The sequence below is a fragment of the Muntiacus reevesi genome, chromosome 5 (genome assembly GCF_963930625.1).
Source record: "Muntiacus reevesi chromosome 5, mMunRee1.1, whole genome shotgun sequence".
In the NCBI taxonomy this organism is placed as follows: Eukaryota; Metazoa; Chordata; class Mammalia; order Artiodactyla; family Cervidae; genus Muntiacus; species Muntiacus reevesi.
In genome coordinates, this window is record NC_089253.1 from 102,629,638 (window position 1) to 102,653,400 (window position 23,763).

Sequence of the window (23,763 nt, forward strand, 5' to 3'; positions counted from 1 at the left end):
AGGGAAAGGCTGCCCACTCCAGTATTCTGGCCTGGAGCATTTCATGGACTGTATAGTCCACGGGGTCACAAAGAGTCGGACATGACTGAGCAACCTTCACTTTCACACTGCAACTAGAGACTAGCCCCCCTTCACCACAACTAGAAAAAGCCCAAGCAGCAATGAAGAACCAGCACAGTCAAAAATAAAGTGAATAATTAAATTTAAATTACTCTCTGGTCCTTCACCTCTTCTCCTATGTATCATATCAAGTTCCATAAAGACATCGCTAAGCTGTACTTTCAAATTCAGTGTATGTGAAAAATAGAAAAATAAGACCTAAAAATGCAGTGCTTGGATGCACCAGAGTTCTTTGAGATCAGTCCTAGGCCCTTTTCTCTTCTCATTCATACTTTAGTCCTGTCCAGCCTCATCCATGTCTTCTTTTCAGATACCACCTCTCTGCCTATGACTTACAGGCTTATATTTGCAGTCAGATGTCTCTGAGTCTTAGAACCAAGCAGCTCGCAACATCCGAAGGGATATTTCTGCTTGGTTCACTACCAGGTTCCTCAACGACACACAGCCATCACAAACTCATAATCTTCCTACCACCACCTCCAAGCCTGGACCTCTTCCATTGTCTTATGTCAGCAATAGCTTCACCACCATCCGGGGTAGAAGCCAAAAATCCAAGCATCACTGTTGACTCTCCCTAGCTCTAGCTCATGTGCTCATAGTCTAGCCACAATCCTAACAATTTTGCTTCCTAAGTATCTCTTTAATCTAGCTACCTCCCTTTGTCTCTGTTGCCACCACCTTCATCCCCAAACTCATCCCTTCTCATTTGGATCACTTTAAGGTTTCCAGTCAACCTGCACCTGACTCTGTCTCTAATCAGATCTTCATGCTGCAACCTGAGGAATTTCTAAACGCAAATCTGAAAGAGCCTCCACCTCGCCACCCCTTCATTTGCAATAGGTGTCCAGTCATGTCCAACTCTTTGCAACCACATGGACTATAGCTTGCCATGCTCCTCTGTCTATAGGATAATACAGACAAGAATACTGGAGTAGAATGTCATTTCCCTTCTCCAGGGGATCTTCCCAATCCAGGGATCAAACAAACATTTCCCGCATCTCCTGCATTGGCAGGCAGACTGTTTACCACTGAGCCACCTGGGAAGCCTATCCATGGAATTTTCCAGGCAAGAATACTGGAGTGGGTTGCCATTTCCTACTCCAGACACCTACAGTTACTTCGACGATTTCCTGTTGCTCCAAGAAAAGATTAAAAAAAAAAAAAAAAAAAAAACTGTGTTGAGCCTCCCTTTGGCTCAGTGGTAAAGAATCTGCCGACCAATGCAGGAGATGCAGGTTCCATCCCTGGTCTAGGAGATCCCACATGCAGCAGGGCAGCTAAGCCTGTGCGGCACAACTACTGAGCCTGTGCTCCAGAGCCTGGGAGCCACAACTGCTGAGACCACCTGCCCAACTACTGAAGCCTGTGCGCCCTAGAGCCCATGCTCAGCAACAAGAGAAACCACTGCAATGAGAAGCCCGTGCATGGCAACTAGAGAGTAGCCTCTACTCACTGCAACTAGAAAAAAGCCCATGCAGCATGAAGACCCAGCACAGCCAAAAATAAGTAAATAAATTATTCTTAAAAATCCTTGTGTTGTGAGCTGAATTGTGTCCTCCTGCAAAATTCACATGTTGAAGTCGTACCCCACCCCGGTACCTGAGAACATGACTGTCTTTGGACATAGTCTTTAAAGAAGTATTTCAGTTAAAGTGAGGTCTTAGGGTGAATCCTAAGTCAATATGACTTGTGTCTTTATAACAAGAGGAAATTTGAACCCAGACAGACAGAGGGCCAACCAGGGAGAAGACTCAGGGAGAAGAGGACCATCTACAAGCCATGGAGAGCCTCAGAAGATGTGAACCCTGCCGACAGCTTGATCTCAGACTTCTAGCCTCCAAAACTGCGAGACAAAACATTTCTACTGTTCAAGCTACAGAATCTGTGGTGCTTTTGTTATGGCAGATCTAGCAAATGAATGCATCATAATAGGGCCGCAAAGTCCTCCATATCTCATAGATGATTTTAAAACACAGCCACAGAATTTTTGATCCTCTCCCTTCCAAAGGTAGCACCTAATTTTCTTCTTTTTAAGTGTGGGCTATACTTAGTGTATCGCCTATAATAAATAGAACAGAATGGAAGTGGCAGCAAGTGACTTCCTAGATTAGGACTTAAAAGGCATCATGGCTTCCTTCTCGCTCTCTGGCTCTTGAATCATTGCTCTGCAGGAAGCCAGCTCTCATGTCACAAGGACCCTCAGGGAGCCCTATGGGGAGGTCACTCAGGGAGGTCTGAGGTCTCCTGCCAGTAGCCATGTACATGAGCTATCTTACAAGACTCCACAGTCCAAACAGACTTTCAGATGACTGCAGCTCTTGTGATGTCTTGACTGTGACTTCATGAGAGACCAGAACCAATAAGCTAAGCTGCTCCAGAATTCCTATCCCGGTGAAACTGAGATAATAAATGCTTGTTGTTTTCAGATGCTGTTTTGAGACTGTTTATTATGGATTTTCCTGACCCAGGGATTAAACCTGGGTCTCCTGCATTGCAGGCAGGTTCTTCACTGTCTGAGCCACCAAAGAAACCCCATTTGTTATGCAGCAGTAGATAACTAGAACAGCTTGACTTGAACTCCTTTTCTAGGCTTGCCTCTTACCACTCTTGCCTACTCTCTGAGCCCAAGCCCCACTGGCTGGCTTGCTAGGTCTCAGATTTCCCATGCTTTCCAAGACCCTTTCTCTAGAATGCACTCCTACATTCTTCCTTAGTTGAGTTCTATTAATCCGTTGGATCACATTTCAAGCATTAATTTTTCATAGAAAACTTTCCTGACTTCCTAGTCTAGAAATATGCTTTCATTAAACCACATTCCTCTCCTTCAGAACACTTTCCTCTTATTATAGCTTATTATTATTTGTTCATTGGGGTGATTATTGAACTGATGTCTATCAAAGAATTTACCTGCAATGTGGGAGACCTGGGTTTGATCCCTGGATCAGGAAGATCTTCTGGAGAAGGGAATGGCAACCTACTACAGTATTCTTGCCTAAAGAAACCCATGGACAGAGGAACCTGGTGGGCTACAGTTCATGGGGTCACAAAGAGTCCAACATGACTATTTAAGTCCAACATTTTCACTTTCACTTTTTTCTACTAGACTTCAAGCACCATGAGGCCAGAGATGGTGGTATTTTTGCTTACCTCTATGTCCTATGCAAGTTAGTCAGTCAATACATATAATTATTGGATGGATGGATGGAGGTAAGCCAGTATCTGCAGACATATAAGTCTTACATTTCAGAATTGTCCTCTGTTAGGTGTCCCAGTTACAGAAACATCTGAGAACCTACAAACAGATTAATCAACCTGTAGCTACACATGAGTTAACTAGAGCTCAGACATCATACACTGTTTGCTTATTCATTTGATGCCATTAAAAATTCTTTTGCCTTCCTTTAGTATCATTATGAAATTTCTTTTCAAAATCCCATTCCTATATGTCACTATTTGTGAGTGAGGAGAGAACAAGGATTCTCTTCCAAATCTGGAGCAGATAAAGGGGAGAAGCCCCCACAGGTACATGGGTGGGGACAGGTGGGGGTGGTTGGCACTCCTCTTCTTTACAACTGTGGGACATGATTAAAGAGGTGCAATACGGGAGTGGACTGGACAAGGCCAGGTCTTCTAGAGTAAAGATACAGCAGCTCTGCAAATGGTGCAGTGCACAGTTTGTCTTAATTGATGAACCTTGGGGGAAGAGAGCCAAAGAGAAATGTTCATTGGTTATGATTTGGGTAATCCTTCCTGGTATAGACAATAACATGAGCAGCTCAGTACCTGACTGATATAGTGACCCTACAGGAGCAAGTTCCAACCCATTTTTACAAGTAAATACCATAATTTTCAATAAAAATACATGCTTTTAAGTCCAAGAGCTTTATTAAATCAAACTATTTAGCTGCACTCAGGCTGCTTTGCCCTAGTTCATATCTGTGTTGTTTGTAAGTGTATTTTATGAATGACACTTCTTTAAAAGGGGAAAAAAAAAACCCACCAGAAACCTATTTATCTTGAGCCTCTTTATCTCAGGCTACTTTGCATGTATATATATGTACATATATCTGTAATTGCTCCGGAGCACCAGGAAGGCCAGATTTGGGAAGAGCTTTTATTCATTATTTAATCAAGGAAAGAGCTTTAACTCAAACAAGAGCAAGGAAGGGGGGAGCTGGGGGGGAACGTCCAGGCAGGAGCAAAAGAGTCTGGGCAAGAGAGAACATTTTTATAAACAGACTCTCAAGATAAAAACCTGAACAAAGAGCAACAAACAGCTCCTTTCTACATCTTTTTTTTTTTCCTTTTCTTGAAGCTTCTGACAGACTCAATTCTCTTCCTGCATAATCTCCTCTCATTTCTTTCTGGAGCAATGTCAGTGTTCTGAATACAGAAACACATCACCATTTGTTTCTCTTAAGGTGGCTCCTTCCTCTGGCTACAAACAGAGGCGGGAAAGGCCCAGCCCAGCCCCCGCGTCATTCTCTGCTACAGTGATTTCAGATCCTGCAACCCTCTCCACCCTGGGGATGCTTCCCCTCACCCAAGAAGGTTTGCCCTGGTTTCCCTAACTTTGCAAGAAGCAGGTGGTAGCTGATAGCCTCAGTTCCACCTTGGGTAGGTCAGGGGGACTTGGCCCACAATAACCCAGAGAGGTAGATTTCTTCCTCTCACTTCTTGCAGACAAGGGGACTGAGGTTTAGAAAGACAGTTTCATGCTCATAAAAAGAATCATGACTTTGGAGTCCATGATGAAATCTGACTCTCTATCCCCATGTTTCTTGGTTTCCCCATCAAAATATTTTCCTAGGAGATATTTCTTTGTGGTCTGTATCTCCCTCCTCTTGTATTTCTCCCATCAGCTAGATCCCTTTACCTCGTTCACTTTCACTAATTTATTATTTCAACCACGGAGCATCTCCCATGTGAAGCAATCAAAGTACTCTGGTGGAGTCTACATTCTAGTTAAGGAAGACAGATAACGAACGAGCAAACATGTCCCATGTCAATGGTGATCAGTGCCAAGTAAGAAGAAAAGACCACCCAGGATATAGGTGGAGATGATGGGGTGGGAGGGAGGGGATTTGGCCTTCTATAATGGGTGGTCAAGGAGGCCTCACAGAAAGGTGACCCTTAAGAGCAGACATGAAGAAATGGAGAGATTCAGTTTGAGCGAGAGAGGGTTTCTAAGAGGAAGGAACAGGAAGCCCAAAGATGCAACTCTTTGGCGTGTCTAAGGAAGAGTGAGAAGGCCAGTGTGGCTAGAGTGAAGGGTCAAGGAGGCATGGCAGATGAAGCTGGAGAAGAAAGGACAAAGTGGACCAGGAGCAAGAAATCAGGTCAGTGAGCTGGGGAGGAGAGCATGAAGGCCTTCTGCTATAACAGCTTTGCTTTTTAACTCTAAGTGAGCTAGAAAGTTATTGGAGGGCTGTCAGCAGAAGATCTAACTTGACCACTCTGCTCAGTGTGCTAAGAATAGACGGGAAGGCAAGGTTGGGTGGGATGGGAAGATGGGAAGGCAAGGTTGGAGGAAGGAATTAGACCTGTTAGGAGGCACTGCAGGAATCCAAGTGCAAGTTGATGGAGACAGACAAAGAGATGAGACTAATTAGAGTTTGGAGACACGTAGAAGGTGGAACCAAAGGGATGTGCCAATGGCTTGATGGAGGATGCAGACAAAGAGAGAAATCAAGGATGACTTCAAGGTTTGGCCACAGTAACTAGAAGAATGGAGTTGGCAAAACTGAGGAGGTGAAGACTATGAGAGGAGAAAAATCTGATGACAGTAAAGAGGAAGGAGGGAATTTTGCAGAGAGAAGTTAAGAGATCGCCATGCAGGCAAGGAGAGTGAATGGAATAGGAAAATGCAGTAGTATTGCCCAGCAGAGCTAAGGGCTAACTTGAAGTTGGTGGCCATGAATGAAAAGTGACATTATGGTTAGGTTTGGATTTTTTTTCCCTCCAGACATTTTCAGTTGCATTTATATAAACATGGAATAGGCAGAGAGTTGGATCTAACCAAGGTTAGGGATTTGCCACCCAGGACACTGGGAAAACAAGATGTGGGAGGGAATCAATGAAGATTGTGCATGGGCAAAATGAAAACCAAAGGCACCCAAACAGGATAGGAATAGGGTAGGGCAGGAGGGGTGAGCACAGTACAAAGTTGGCAAGATCAGTGGGTTTTGTGTTTTGGAAAGGTGGAAGATTTATTAGGGCAGGGATGAAAAAGGGAGTGAGCTGGGAAGTCTGGAGATGGTAGTCAGAGATGGGGAAACCTTAAAATGGAGATTATGGATGGGGATAGAAATCAGAGGTTCCAGGAAATAAGAATGGGAGTGGGGAACCCCAGAATCATCTCCCCTGACATCTCCCATGTCTTGAGATCCCCTTCTTCTCTTCCACTTGTGTGCTTTCCCAAGAACCCTTTCTGATATTTATAGCACTAACGGATACAAATCTGATTCATTTCCTCTGCCCTTTCTTGTCCCTTCTTGTGTATTATGTGGGTCCTTGGAGAAGCAGAAGTCACAGGACTAAGCACAGAAGAATTTCACCCGAGAGAGGGAATGGGGAAGGATGTGGGTGAGGCTGGGAGAATTGTCCAACCACCATGAAAGAGAGCAGGTTGGGTGGAAGCATCTAGATAGCTGGGCAATTGAACAAGGTTTAAAGTCAGCAATGCCCTCAAGGAGTCCTCTAGCTGGAGACACCCAACAGAGACCTGAAGGAACTGGAGCTGGTCTGCCTTGGTGTCCCCAGCGTAGTCATTGGCTGGGAGCAGTCCACGGGAAGCATGGGATCCAGCTAATGCAGCCATAGATTTCAGAACACATCATCTGGGGCCGTCGGTCAGTTTCACTGCCCATAACTGAGATTCTATGAAGTACATTCCCACTGATAGCTCCCCAATCCAGCATCAGAACCAAGCTCAGGAGTGAAGTCACTGCTTTTTAACTCAATGTCCTATACCTTTGAGCCTTTGCTAAGGTCTGGGTGCTGCCAGCTTCCTGAGAATTGCACATGGGCAAAGTGCAGGTTCCTTGCTTCCGCTACACACAGGGACCCTCCAGAGAAGGGACTCAGCTTCAGAGAAGCTTCTATGGCCTCAGGAAGGCTGCACTGCAGGGCTAGCAAGAGCTGGGCTTGGAGAGCATTGGGATGAGCAGACCACAGAGGTGGAAGCCGGGTCTCCTTGGATCACATTCATGGCTCCTCTTCTGACCCCAGCAGGCTCTGCATCTCCGCTAAAGGGCTGTCATTTTTTTTCCTATCCATTTGGCATTCCTCACATCCTGCCTGATTCTCTGCCCCATTCATTGATACCTGAAAATTCAGCCCTTACGAAATATCACCTCAAAGGCTTTGTCCTCCTCCCCCTGCCCAAATTCTCAGGCCTTCCGCCCAAATAAACACCATCTTCAGCCCCTGAGTTTGCTCTTTTGATTTCTCATTTTCCCTCTACAATTTCTTTCACTCTGCATCACTTCGTAAAACCTGATATGTCATCCGTGCACTTTCTCTGCAGTCTATTCCTATACTTCTCTGCTTCCGCCAAAACATTGGCTCATGCTCCAGTTATCATCTCCCTGAACCCCCAACAGCTTTTACTTTCTGCTTTTGCAGCTCCTTTTTTTCCACCTTCTCCCTTGTTCCTTCCTCTCTCTGTGCTCTTGCCTCATCTCTGACAGCTCCCCCTCCCCGCTCCTCTCTCCACCAGGAAGATGGACCTCCCAGATCCGCTCACCCCACCCACACTTCTCACCCTGGTCTTCAACGCTCACCCAATGCCTACTTTTCCAAATGGTTTCTCCTAAAATAGAAACTAAAAAGAAAACAAAAATATTCCTTCCAACAGTGGGGCCATTTAGAGCAAAGCCTTTCTGCAGACAGTCCAGCATCCCCAGTCCCCAGCTGGCCGGCAGGTACCCCACTGGGTGCACCCACAAGAACTGAGGATTTATTCATTTTTTTGTGGCTGTTGGAGCCAGCATGTGCGTTTCCTGACCAGGGATACAACCAGCACCCCCTGCAGTAGAAGCGCGGAGTCTTAACCACCAGCGAAATCTCAAGGTGGGGATTTTAGAGTGAAGGGTTGAGGCTGGCGTTGGAGGAATAAAGAAGCTTGGAGCAGGGATTCTCCAGGTGGTCTCCTCAAGGTTACTCACTAGTGAGTGGCGAAGCTAGAAGGCTTGTAGAGTGACCCTCAGTTCAATATTCTTTCAACTTTATCTTAAGGGCGCTCCCAACTAAGAAGAAATTTCAGCTTGGGGTGAGAGCCTGGACTTCTCATGCACCAGTGTGGGAGCAGTAGTGTGGGCTCAGCAGGGAGCTTGCTGGGCAAAAATGCAGCATCTGGGCCCCACAGGCCTGTGGAGCTACTCTCTGCACTTCACGGGATCCCCCGGTGACTCCTCTGCATATTAAGACAGAGAAGCACTGATCCCTGGACCCTCAGGCCTGCCTCCCAATTCCAAGACTGTGACTTCGCTTGCCAGACTAGAGGCTCCAGAACACAGGTATTTGGCAGTCAGTCTACAGTGCAGCACAGTGAGCTCTCTGTAACACAAAAGATGTGAAATCAATGTTATTTACTGACAGACTGATTAAACAGTCCTACCCCTTAATTATTTTTGTCTTCTAAAAATGGCAAGTCAAGCGGCTCACATCCCAGGGATATTTTCAAAGGAAGACACACTAGGGGTGACTCCAAAGCACCCTTTGTGGCTATTGCATCTTCCCTGTGCGCTAAACTGCCCGGCACTGGGACCCCACGGGATAGGTCAGCAGGCGCCCGCAGGGAGAAGAATAAATACAGGCGCACTCCACCGCTGACCCGCACAGCGCCTCGGGCTATTCTCAGACTGACGTGCCACCTCTGGGCTGTCACCCAGCCAGCTTTCTTTGTACTCTAAAGAAAGGGAGTCCCTGGAAACATTGATCTGAGGACCCCTGAGCACCATCCTTCCTCCAGATCCGCAGACAGGAAGAAGGGCATCTTTGGCAAAAGACCAGGCAGCCTGGACCGAGCCTCTTGGTAGATGAGGGGGGAACTAAAACAGAGAGGGAGGCGGCGTCTGGGTATCTCATGCTGAAATGAGGTAAAGGGTCAGAAATACACTTGCTATAATCCTACCTCTAGGCACAGCAGGTGCGTGCGCACGCAGAGTGCTTACTGAAAAAGAGCTTTCAGGAAAAAAAAAAAATCCTATATGAATGGCAGCGTGTGCGCCACAGTCCTGGAAGATTTCTGGTTTGAATTTGGATGCACCTGCCCAATACACATAGATAAACATCTGGAGCCGTTAAATGTTCTGCATTTCAGGGCTGTTCTGGATCAATCCCAAATGAGGGTGTCGCTTTCTTCTTTCTTCTTGGGATTAAAAACACGCTTGAAAGATGTAGACTCCTTTGGATCTGCTCTCATTTAAAAAGCACAGTTATCCCTGAAGTTTTCAGTTTGCTACCACAGACAGTTTCCTGCTCAAATATAGTAATTCAAAATATACATCCAGAATTCTTAGCATCTGCTCTACAGAGCAACATATTTTGACATTCCAGGAAAGTTTAAAAAAAAAAAAAAAGGAAAGAAAAAAAAAGGGAAAAGGAAGGAAAGAAGGGAGGGAGGATTAAAATATATATTCTCTGAGAATAATTTCCTCTCTGAAAGACTAATAATATATAAACTTTAATATTTACATTGACAGGTTCTTATTTGGCTAATTGACAGTCTGTATTTTTAGTAGAGGGCCATTGGCAAAAGTAGGTGAAAACAATTAGTAAAGCATTCATTATAGATCAATTTACTGAAAAAGGTTAATAGCTCCTTGTTTGGAATAAGATCGCTATTAAACCTTCTGTGATATGTGTTTTTCCTCTGTACAGTGCAATTTAAAAAGTTAGTCAATGAAAGAATGATTGAATGTTCACGTTTGTATGGAAATATCTTGAGTGTCTATAGGAATGTTTGAATTTCATTTATCCTGCCTTTCACTCAGGTTGATAATGTCTAGGCTCAGTTAACACTTGGCTTACTGGTCATTTTAATTAAGGTACAAATAATAATCCTTCACCAAAGATATCAGACAGAACCATTTCTTAAACTACAATAAACCACCCAATAGAAAAAAGCAACAGATAGGAACAGGCAACACACAAAAAGAGAAAATTCATCTGGTTAATAAACATATGAAAAGACAGCCCCTCTAGTGAGCAATCAGAAAGATGCAAATAAAAGCACCCAGGAGATGCCGTGTCTAACCCATCAGATGGACAGCAATCAGGTAAAGCGACATCATGGGTAAGGGCGTGGGCTCAGAAGGCAGGATCTACCACTTGCCAATGTGTGCCCCAGAACTAGATTCTTAGCTTCTCTGGGTCTCTAAAAAAAGGGTAATAATATCAACATGTATCTCACTGGGCTGTTGTAAACATCAAACAATTTCACACACATAAAGCATTCAAAACTATGCCTGGCAGAAAGTATTCACTTGATACATGTATCTATTTTTGGCATCAAGTGTTGGAGAATGTGGGGAAGCCAATACTTCTGTATATTGTTGGTTGGAGCATAAATGATCACAGCCATTTTGGAAGGCAATCCAGTGTCTTCTATAAAAAGTAAGGGTATGTATATCCTATGATCCTGCTGTCATTTCTCTGGATCTGCTCTTGAGAAACAAAAATATCTGTTTCATTCTCATGTTCACTGCAACATTATATGTAATGAACAATATCTGGAAAGAGTTGCTCAGTCATGCAAATGAACAATATCTGGAAACAAATAGTTGCCCAGTTGTGCCTAACTCTTTGCGACCCTATGGACTGTAGTCGCCAGGCTCCTCTGTCCATGGGATTCTCCAGGCAAGAATACTGGAGTGTTTTGCCATTCCCTTCTCCAAGGGATCTTCTTGACCCGGGGATCGAACCCAGTTCTCCTGAGTTGGAGGCAGATTTCTTTACCATCTGAGCCACCAGGGAAACAAATAGGGAAATGGCTAATTATGGTATAACTCTAATTACTATGTAGCTGTTAAAAATAATGAAGTAGGTTTCTAGGTACTGACATGGAATGATCTCCAAGGTTTGGCTGAATGGAAATAGCAAGTATCAGAACAGTGACATGATATCACTGTGAATAGCATTGCTATGATATGATGTGACATTTGTATATATATCACTTGTATAAAAGCTACATACAAAACCTTTATTATATTAATGTATTTAGGTCAGTGTAGTCATTAACTCTAAGGGAGGTATTGGCATGGGATGTGATAGTCAAAAGAGGATTTACTGTATTTGTACTATTTTTAGTAAAAACATTGTTTTTGTATCTATTTTTACAGTGCATTCCTCTACTATTTATATAATTAAAATTTAGGGAAGGGGGAAGAGGGAGTCATTGTTTTGTTAAACAAAACAATGGGACAGGGTTTCAGTTTGGGATGATGAGAATGTTCTATAGGTGAATAAAGGTGATGGTTGCACACCAGTGTGAATGTACTTAATGTCACAGAGCTATATGTTAAAAATAGTAAATTGTCTGTTATGTCTATTTTACGACAATGACAATTTTGATTTAATTTAAAAATTCCTTATACAGTAATGTGACACAACAGGACGGCTCTAGTCAAGGACTAGAAGTGTGTGCCCCAGTGTACAGAAGTTGAGCCTCTCAAGAACCCTGGGACATGGTGGGGATGAGTTGGAGAGTGGCACAGAGACTTGGAAAGGAGAGGCAATGGGGAGGCCAGTCCTCCTGGAGGAGGAAAGTCTTAAACTCGACATTTGGTGGCAAGTCAAGCAGTGCCCAACTGATGGAACTTGGCCTTGATCTGCTGGGAAGAAGAGAATTCATTCCCCTAGTTCCCGGTTTCCCTCTCTCTCCAGTCAAAACCCCTCCAGAGATAGATGGGGAGGGGCAGGGAAAGTGGCAGAGAAGGAAGAAAAGAAAGGGGTCATGAAAAGCAGAATCTCACAATGGCTTGTATTTTTGCTGCAGCAGCTCCTCTTTCAAAGAGCTTCCACGCACCTGGAGGGAACTTGATTTCCTTCTGAGAATATGCCTTTCAAGTAGATTAAAAACTATTTTCATGAGTTGCGGCTGTTTACATGCAAACCTGTCATTCAGATGATATGTGCTTTCACAGATGCCCATGCAGGCTTATCAACAGCTCCCTTCTGTTTGGGGATAATTTTCTGTATGCAGGGTGTCTGGGCAAAAGGAGGAAGGTGAAGGGACCTGAGGGCATTTTATTTCCTTGACAAGGTGAAAACAAAAATGTCAAGAGCTGAAGGAGGGTGGGGCTGGAGCCAGAGCCCAGAGTCTCCTCCAGTTGGAATGAGGGCTGGATGGTGCTGGAAGCTGGTCGTTCAGTGCTGAGCTTGTCCAGTGTTTGAGATGGGCAAGGTCCACCCTTGTGGACCCGTCTAACCCCCAGCTTTCAAGATTTCTGCCACCCATTCCCCAGTAGAGCCTAATACCAAGGCCACACACTAGGAGAGAGGTCTACCTGGTGAGAGGTAGTCTTTGGGAAATATGAAGAGGCACAATTAAGCCTTGACCTCAACTATTGTAAATTCCCAAATTCTAGGAGAAAGCTTAAAACATATTCTGAACTGAATTTATGTTTACTTATTTGCCAAATTTTTTTTTTTTAATTTTATTTTATTAGTTGGAGGCCAATTACTTCACAACATTTCAGTGGGTTTTGTCATACATTGACACGAATCAGTCATTGAGTTACACGTATTCCCCATCCCGATCCCCCATCCCACCTCCCTCTCCACCCGACTCCTCTGGGTCCTCCCAGTGCACCAGGCCCGAGCACTCGTCTCATGCATCCCACCTGGGCTAGTGATCTGATTCACCATAGATAATATACATACTGTTCTTTTGAAACATCCCACCCTCACCTTCTCCCCCAGAGTTCAAAAGTCTGTTCTGTACTTCTGTGTTTCTTTTTCTGTTTTGCATATAGGGTTATTGTTACCATCTTTCTAAATTCCGTATATATGTGTTAGTATGCTGTAATGTTCTTTATCTTTCTGGCTTACTTCACTCTGTATAATGGGCTCCAGTTTCGTCCATCTCAATAGAACTGATTCAAATGAATTCTTTTTAACGGCTGAGTAATATTCCATGGTGTATATGTACCACAGCTTCCTTATCCATTCATCTGCGGATGATTTGCCAAATTTTTTAAAGCAATTATTAAGCCATTTTAATGGAGAATCTACAGTGTTTTTTAGAATTCTCCACACTGAGAATCAATCTAAATTCTAGAAGGATACAATGGTGGCTTGTGAGCCTTTGGGAACAAAAAGTTGATCCACTCAAGCCAACATAAGACAAAATACATAACAAACCAGTGCACATGTGTTGGCTCTGTATGTGTGCATGCGTGTGTATGTATGCGTCTCTTTGAAGGATTGACAAGATTTTTAATAATGTTTCAAGGACAAGGTGGAAAAAATGGCCAGGATATTAACAAATAAAGGTTGATATAACTGACCAAACAACATTGCCCTAAGATTCTTCATTTTGTAAATCTAGATTTCTTTTATCTGGTAAAGAAAAAAGTTGAAATGTACATCCACTAAGGTCTCCTCCAACTCTTTCAGTCTTAAGTGTTTTACTTGGAGGAAGGTCCCAAGAGATGTTTCACAAGATTTACCAAACCTTGTCCTAACTTAGGATGAAAATGTAGGAGCATGCTTACAAAATCAGAGAAGACACAAAGGAAAGAGCATTTATTGCCTTTGAGGATGGAATAGGCATTAACGTTACCCATCGCCCCCTTCCAAGTCAGTAACAACATAGTTTGAAGCCAATGAGATAAAATATAACTGTATAAACATATGATTTTTAAAAAATCTATTCTACAAGGTCAACAACTTGGAGCAACTCAGATAAGAAAACTGCAGGAATCTGGCTGACTTTAAATTCAGTATCAAACATCAGAATGGCATATTTAAGGACTGAGTGCAAAAAAAGATTTAGTATGGACTAAGCTCTATGTAAACTCTGGGATCCAAATCAAAAGGCAGCATTACCTACTCAACTCCGTGCCCTGAATCTGGAGAACCAAGTTCAGTACTGGGCACCACCCATTAAGAAGGACATGAAACCAACAAGGACCTACTACGTAGCACAGCAAACTCTGCTCAATGCTATGTGCCAGCCTGGATGGGAGGGGAGCTGGGGAGAGAATGGATACTTGTGTATGTACGGCTGAGTCCTTTCACAGTTCATCTGAAACCATCACAACATTGTTAATCGGCTATACCCCAATACAAAATAAAAAGTTTAAAAAAAGAAAGAAGGACATGAACAAGCAGTAAGACATCTTAAAGGGTGTGGTAATGGCAACCCACTCCAGAATTCTTGCCTAGAGAATCCTGTGGACAAAGCAGCCTGGTGGGCTCCTGTCCATAGGGTCACACATGAACTGAAGCGACTTAGCAGCAGCAGCAAGGACCAGAGGGCTCCTCTGGCTACCCCACCCCCTAACCATCTTGCCATCACCCCACCACACCTGACTTAACTCTTTAATAACATCGTTGCACTGTAGTTGTCAGTCCTTGCTTGAACATATTAGCATGAGAACACACCATTTCCTAGTGTACTAAGAAACTGCATCCTTACCCTGAATGGAGATCTCATTATCTACGAATCTTCAACTTACTGCTCCAGATTCTAGAACCCTGGGCCCACACAGGTCAGTTTTGATCCCTCTTCTACATACACAGCCCTTCAGATGAGTCAAGAAGATGACTGGTCACCTCCAAGAAACTTTTAAAAGTGAAGCTAGGCTGTTTTCAAAGTTTAATCCTTTTTGTGGCTATTTGCCCCCAGGATTGAAGTGTTGTCTATTCCAGAGATGAAGCCTCTAGTGCCATTCTTTCCTCCTTGCAGTGTTCAGAAGCAAACACAAGTAGTGAGGAGTTTCTGTTGGCTGGGCCTCACTAGTATGGCTTCCAGCTTCTCATCTAATGCCTAGATATGCTCATAAATTGGAGCAATGATCCCTAGTTGTGACTTCTCAATACTTGAGGGTATTTCTGGTTTACACAAAATTCATAGGACACTTGTAGCTCACATTAATTGTAAAAATAAACAGATGCCCTAGAGCATTGTAGGAACACACAAAATCCCAGGTTGCGATTCCAGACAAGTTGAAAATCACTGGCTCATTTAGACATTTGTCTTCTACTTCCCAAATACTTTAGTTACCTTGCCTTAAAAAAAAATTCTCTGAATGCTATTGATTTCTATTCTGCATTTGACAGACACAGTTTTGTTTTATTTATTTATTTTTTTAGACTATACGGTACAGCATGCTGAATCTTAGTTCCTTAACTAGGGATCAAATCGAGCCCCCCAGCGCCCCACCCCCACCCCTGCATTGGGAGAATGAAGCCTTAACCACTAGACCACCAGGGAAGCTCCTACACATGAATATTTTTGTAAGTGCTGCTGAAGGCATCACTGACTCAGTGGACATGAGTTTGAGCAAACTCAGGGAGACAGTGATGGACAGAGAAGCCTGGCGTGCTGCAGTTCATGGGGTCACAAAGAATCGGACACACCTTAGTGACTAAACAACAACAGCTGGTATTGCTACACATTTTCATTTATCTGTTATTTATTTGAGTGCCTGCTATGTATGTGACACCTAAAAGTATGTGGCAAACAGGAACCAGACCAAAAAACAGGAGATCACCTTGTGCATACCACAGTATGGAACATAATCCCTCATTTATGAAGAAACACTGAGATATAAGACAGTGTGGGTGACTTGCCTTCAGAGGGGGGCAGAACTGGAAACCCATCCCCCATATTCACAGACCTGAAAAAGACCACTGGTAGTTTAAAACCTCATTTTGCAACCCAACTTGTTCAAAGTAAATAAAATGTTGTTTGCGTAAGTAATTAATCAAGAATTACATGGAAGGTTATTACGAGGCCAATAGCAAGCAGTCTCCTGAGGCATTCAGCAAACTTTCTCTTTCAGTAAATAATTACTTAAGTTAAAATTATTTACTAAATTAAGTCATTCCTTTTGTGATATCTCCAAGACTTCAAGTAATTGGTTGGATTCACTTCAGTTTGGTGTTTTATAAAGGAAAAAAATAGTGCTACATAATGAATTAATGGTGCAATTAACTATAAATTTAGCACTTCAGAAACACATTTTTAATGACTAAGAACAGGTACAAAGAGCCCTGCATGGTTTCTTTGGTTGATTTTTTAAAACCTAGGCATCATTTTCCATCTCGTTTAATGCAGCAATGCTGGGGAAGTGTTAGCACAGCATAACATTATTTTCCATTTACCAAGAGTCAGCAACCTGAAAAGCCCCTTTCAAGCAGAGCAATAGCCACAGGTCCCTGCCCAGGGATCACTGTGTGAACCACTTTGGCCTCAAGGCAAGTCCAACTCTATCCTTTCTCTCCTTGGCTCCCACTGTAAGGACAGGGTCTCCTGGCAGCAGCGCCTGCCCTGGGCCCTCCTGGGGTAGGCAGGAAGAGTAATGATCAGCTGCCTAGAGCTTCCTCCCTGCAAGCCACACGTCCCTGTTCTAATGGTGAGAAAACAGCGAAGAGTAAAACCTGGGCTAACCAACACCTTTAATGAACTATTTTGTGGTGTGCTTAATTTTTAGGAATAAAATGCAAATCATTGGGTTTTAAAAGCAAGAAAGAAAACCAAATTCTCCTAATTAAACACCACTGACACAATGGACATGAACTTTAGGAAACTTCGGGAGATAGGGAAGGACAGGGAAGCCTGGGACACGGCAGTTCGTGGGGTCACAAAGAGTCAGACAAGACTGAGAAACTGAAAAGCAGCTACAGAACATTGATATCTTGCAAGGATAGAGCCTGTCACTGCATATTTTCCCCACAATTGGGGGTTCCTAGCCATAGACTAGGAAGTGAGCATCCATCATGTGCCAGGCTATGGGGTCTTTCAAGGATATTATTTCACTCCATTCTCATGACTACTCCATGATGTTGGTGTGGCAAGTGTCAGCTCACCACTACTTCTCCAATACCATGTAACTTCTTTGCAACACATCCAAAATCCCTCAACACATCCCCCTCCCTCACCTTCACCCATGACACATACTCTCTCCAAGAAGAGAACAAGAATTTCTTTTTTTCTCTTTTAATGTGGACCATTTTTAAAGTCTTCATTGAAATTGTTCAATAGTTTCTGCTTTATGTTTTGGTTTTTTGGCTGTGAAGCATGTGAGATCTCCGATCTCCAATCAGGGATTGAAACTGCATCCCCTGCATTAGAAGTGCAGAGTCTTAATCACTGGACTGTCAGAGAAGTCTCAAGAATTTCTTTTAAATACTCTCTAGGATACATCCTCCACCTTTGCTTCAGACATAGTGACCAAAGTCCAAATGAACCTAAAACTCAAGAAAATCCATTATTTGTTACTTAGTTGGATTTCTGTAGTTAGTATAGTTTCTAAAGGCAGGAAAGTAAACATATTTGTTGTAGAAAGAAATAATTTTACCAGTAAAGCATTGAAAAAAAAATGTACTTGGAACTTCACATAAGTAAACATAATATTCATCAATCTCTCTCCTATTGGTTTTATTTTTCTGGAGAACAATGACTAATACACCCTCCCCCTATGTTTGCTGTCCAGACGTGACCCCCACTTTCAGAGAGCTCAAGAGTTATTGGGTGACATCAACATCTCTGCCATTTACTCTAATGCAAAATAAGAAAGAGACAGAGGTGGGTTGAAATGCTTTGAATCCATATTAAGGATCTAACAGATTATTCTAAGGACAATGAGAAACTATTGATGCATTTTAGTAGGAAAAAAGGGTATGGCTAGGTTTGCTTTGTTCAAAGATCATATTAAAAAATTATATTAAAAAACACATAAATAAGGACTTCCCTGGTGGTCCAGTGATTAAGAATCTGCCTGCCAATGCAGGGGACAGAGTTCAATCCCTGGTCCAGGAAGATTCCACATGCCTTGGAGCACCTAAGCTCGTGTGCCTCAACTACTGAGCCCACGGTCTAGGGCCCATGAGTCCGTGCACCTAGAGCCTGTGCTCTATGACAAGAGAAGCTATAGCAATGAGGAGCCCACACATAGCAACTAGAGAAAGCCTGCATACAATATCAACCCAGCACAACCAAAAATAAATTTAAAAAAATTTTTTAAAGAAACAGATACTTAAAAGAAAATACAAAAATAGCACATCACTAGAGTGAATGGACTGGAGGATGTCAAGAGTAGGAAGATCATGTAGGCGGTTACTGCAATTGTCTAGTGAAGAGAGAGTGGTTGCTGGCCTCCTGTGGTGGCAGGAGAGACAAAGAGGTGGGTAGATTGCATAGACTGGCAGGACTTCGTGAGTGAATGGAGGTAGGCAGGGAAGGACATAGGATGACTTCCTAGATCCTGGCTAGACAACCTTCCCTGAGACATAGGGGTGGAAGGGGCAGAGATGGCATGTTCTGTCCTGCACATGCTGAGCACGAGGTCCCTATGAGGTCTCCCAGAGAGCTGCTTACGAAATGTCCATGGGTCCGGGGGGCAGATCAGAGCTAGAGTGACAGGTGTAAGAGTTGTGGCAATATGGCTGCTGGCCAAAGTCAGGGGAGTGGCTGAGATTCTGCTAGGAGAATGTGCAGTGATGAATGAAGAGGCCTTCGTGCAGAGCACTCCGGATAGCCCTCCTCAACTCGCCTATTACCCAGCTCTCTCAATGATCACGAGCTAGAGCAGGGCCCGCACCCTGCCTCTCCTTGCATTCCTTCGCTCTAACTTCAGGCCCTGTGCACTTCTCAGAGACCACGGCAATAACCTGGTCTCAGACTCTCTTTCTTTAGTTTACTTTTCTTTTTTTTTGGCCATGCCACATGGCTTTCATAGCTTAGTTACCTGACCAGGCATTGAAGCTGGGTTCACTGCAGCAGAAGCATGGAGTCTTAAACACTGGACCGCCAGGAAAGTCCCTGATTTACCTTTCTTATCTTTGCCACACTAATTTTCATAATGCGTGGACTCCTGTTTTCAATGTGTCCCCATTCCCTGCCAAATAAGGTATAATCACTTCCTCCTGAGACCCAGGCCTGCTGTACGATGCTCTCAGATGGACCAGGCATAGCTTTGCTGCTGTTGTCTATTTTCTCCGCTCTCCATCAAAGGTGAAACACAGTACGTGACCTTGCATAAGTCATTTAACCTTCTTCTCCTCCACTTTTCCATCTTTTGCATCCTGTGGGGGATGACAAAGGAATTCACAGCCCTGAACAAAAGGGCACGCCTCAGGGCTCAGAGACAGATGTCTACCTCTGACACTGGTTTCCCCCAGGCTTCAAGATCTGTTGCTGTGACGTCAATAGGCAAATGAACTGTGGAGCTGATGGGGAGGGAATGGGGGGAGCCCTTCAGCCCTTGAGAGGGAAGCATCTCTGGCCAGCCAACCATTTCAGACAAATGGAGCCTTAGTCCATTCGAAGGGAACTTTAGGAAGGAAAATTCTATTTGCATCTTTAATTGCACGAGTTACTTACAACAATGTATTGATATATTTGGGTTTCCCTGGTGGCTCAGACAGTAAAGAATCTGCCTGCAATGCGGGAAACCTGCATTTGATTCCTGGGTTGGGATCTATAGTAGTGTGAGCCAGCCCTGAATGGAACTTGTCATCTTAGAGAAACAGATATAAACAAAGATCCCAAGGTGCATGAAAGAGAGCTCTTTGGAACAGATTACTTCTGCTGGAGCGTGGTATGAACGGCAGAAGACTCCTTTGACAAGATTTGTTGAGCATCTACTATGCGCTAGACACTGTTATATATGCTGAGTAAAACAGTGAACAAACTAGACAAAAATCAAGGCTCTCATGGAACTTATCCTACAGGAAGGAGATAGATTTTTTAAAATAGTAACTAAGTAGATTGTATACTATGTTAGAAGGTGTTAAGTACTGTGTGGAAAAGAGAATCAAGTAAGAGAGATGGAGCGTGATGGAAGGGATTACATTTTTTTATAAGGCCACCAGAGCAGGCATCGTAGAGAAGGTGTCATTTGAACCAAAGAGTTGTAGGAGATGAGCATGAGGTATGAGGACAACTGGGGAAAGAGTGTTTCAGGCAGGAAGAATGACCAGAACAGAAATCCTAGGCGGGAGCTTGCCTGACACATTGGAGAAAGAGGAAAGAGACCAATTTGGCTGGAACAGAGTGACCACGGGGCAGAGCAGTAGAAGGTGAAGTTAGGGGTGAAGGGTCACATTGAGAAGTGCCTTGGAATGGCCCCACTGGAAGCTTTGGGGGCAGAGGAATGATTCCACTTCTGTTGTAAAAGCAGCCCTCTGATGTCTGGGAAGAGAGTACATCGTGAAGGGGGCAGGACCAGAGCAGCAGTGCTGGGCGGGAGGCCATTGCCACCATCCAGGCAGGAAGATGGTGCCTGGGACCAGACTGCCAGTGGTAGCGGGAGTGAGAGGGAGTGGACTCCAGACAGACTCTGAAGATACACAAGTGTGCTAGGTCGCTTCAGTCTGTCCGACTCTTTACGACCCCATTCATTGTAGCCCACCAGGTTCCTCTGTTCGTGGGATTCTCCAAGCAAGCATATTGGAGTGGATTGCCATGGCCTCCTCCAGGGGATCTTCCCTCTGAAGATATAGACAAGATTAACCGATGGGCTGGATATGGAGGATGAGAGAAAGACTGCCATCAAGGCTTTTGCTCTGAACTACCAGAAGGAACGAATTGTCGTTTTCTGAGTCAGAAAAAATTGAGGATAGAGTCGACATGGGGAGGAAGACTATAAGGAGTTCCACTATGGACATGTTAAATTTGTGATGTCCATTACACACACACACACACATACACATATCTAAATCTGGACTTCAGGAAGAAAAGTCAAAGCTGAAAAAGTAGATTTGGGTCCAGATCGTAAAGACTTTCCTCCACGATAATAACAGTGAAAACCGCCTCCACCTCTTCTCTCCATCACCACCATCTCCTCCTCCCACTGTTGGGAATTTCCACGTGCCCAGCTGCGTGCTCACATCATTCACATCATCTCATTTACTTCTCACAGTGACCCCGGGAGACAACCAGGACCATCTCCATTTTGCAGATGGGGAATCCTTGACTTAGGCTCACAGAGCTGGAAGGAACTTCATCCTTCAGGCGGTGAGGAGCCATTAAAAATGGAGAATAACATGATCAGATATTTATTTTGGATACATTGCTCAGAGGATAGCACAAAAGGTAAAACAGGATGGGATGAGAGCAGTGGGGCTGGGGAGCGCTACAACAACTCAAGAGTCCAAAAAAGAGATGATGTGGGGGTGAGGGTCTAAGAGTGACCAGGTAGCATGACATGGCTGGGCAACCCATTGAGTTGGGGCTGTGAGAGGGAAATCCATGATGTCAATGGGCTTCTGGTGGGGGTTTTGGAGGAAGGGTGATGCCACTTGCTCAGGCGGGAAACAGAGGGGGATGATCGGGACCTGGCAGGTGGATGCAAAAGCATCGTATCAGGAGGCAGGGAGGGGGATGCTGGGATAGCTGGGATCAACCAGGAAGGGTCTTCCCTGGGAGGCTTTGGAACTTAACTCTGCAGACTAGAGAGCCATTGAGATTTGAGTCGGATAAATGTGATCACATTTAGCACAGTTCTCTGTGCTTTGTGAGGGCTGGACTGGAGCCTGTGTGTGCAGCGCACTGTTACAACCATCTGCACACAGCAGCTACTTAACACAAGAAACCACACTCTCACCCCCTTCCTACCCTCCTCTTTTGGCCAATTTATCAGGCATACTCGCGGATTTTTTTTTTTTTCCCAATGCAAGCACATTGTGCAAAGAGGGTGAATACACTGAACAAATCCATTCAGTATTTCTATAGAATTTTTTTTTAATCCAACTCATAACAAGTAACAGCCCACTTACTTCTCCACAACTCACGACTTCCCTCCACCCCATTGTCTGCCCTTACTGGGATAATGGGTAATTGTGTTCCAACATGCATTAGGCTAAAACGCTTCTCTTCACCCAGCTTCAATCATTCTCAAAACCCAGATCCTAATCTAACTTCATCATCATTAAGCAGCCAAAGCAGCTGCCTCAGTGAAGACGGGGGGAAAGGAACAGGCTGGGGAGGAGGGCGATGTTTCTCGGAGAAACAAAAGAATCTCTTCTCTGATCAAGGGACCCGGCGCGAGAGGAGGAAGGGAGCGCGCGCAGAGCTGACTAAAATAAAATTGCCAGCTAGGCCGTCTTCTCATTAGTTTCTCTTTCACATCTCACATTAGCACAGTGAAAGGAAGATGAATTAAGAGTTAAATGCCCCAAAATAACTGAAGCAATCTTTAAATAAGACTTAAATGTGCTCTACGTCTCCACCAGAACCCCTCTGCTTCATGTTCCCCTTTCGTTCTCTTTGACCTCTGGGCCTCTCTTTCTTTCTTTTTTTAAACTGTTATGGGAGGACATGTTTCACAATGGTGTGTTAGTTTCGGCTATACAGCAAAGAGAATGAGCTGTAATATACACATATCCCCTCTTTTCTGAGGGGATGTACTTCCTTCCCATTAGGTCACATGGAGCACTGGATAGAGTTCCCCGTGCTATATGGAGGTTCCCATTAGCATCTGTTTTATGCATAGGAGGGTATGTATGTCCATCTAAATCTCCCAACTCATGTCACCTCCTTTTTTTCCTCCCCCTACTTGGGGTTCATACATTTGTCCTCTACATCTGTGCCTGTATTTCTGCTTTGCAAACAGGTTCATCTGCACCACAGTGCTATTCACAATATCCAGGACCTGGAAGCAACCTAAATGTCCATCAACAGAGGAATGGATAAAGATGTGGTACATGTACACAGCGGAGTATTACTCGGCCATAAAAAAGAGTGAAATAATGCCACTTGCAGAGATGTGGATAGACCTAGAGACTGTCACAAAGAGTGGATTTTTTACTTTTTGAGGTGACCACATTGTGCAAAGAGATCAAATACCTCTCTTTCTCTTGTTCTCATGGCCCTTTTCTCCCATCTTCTCTCTAGGTTCTGCCATGTCCTCTGCTTGTACACTTTCTTTTCCCCAATGGCTGGCTTGATCCTCTCTTTGAGATTCCTCCCACCTCTGGAGTCAGTCAGCCTCCGGGACTCTCTTTGTATCCAGGCCCTTCCCAGCTTCCAGTCCTTGACCCCATAACTTCATCTGTGACTTCTTTCCCCATGTTCACCCTGTCCCAAGCCCATGCTTTCTGGCGTCTGACCTCAGAGGCCAGCAGAAGCCAGATTTCTAGCAGTAGAAAACCTATTGTTGTCAAATGGAAATAGATGATATAAATTAAACAAATGCTACAACTCATAATTAAAATAAGCCGAGTGAAGCAGCAGAACAAGACAGATTCATCGTTTGGAGAGTTAAGGATGAAGACCCCCTCCTCCCACTTCTCTGCTGGCACAATGCCCCAGAAGTATATTGACTGGCCGATCAATTCTCAGATTCTAGGTAGATGGGTTGGTGATAAATGATTAGTCCACGGCTCCTCCTTGGAGGCTGCAGGCCCGGCTAATGCACCCTGAACAGTCCCCTGTTTCCAAATACCTTGCCCAGATTGTTTATCTCG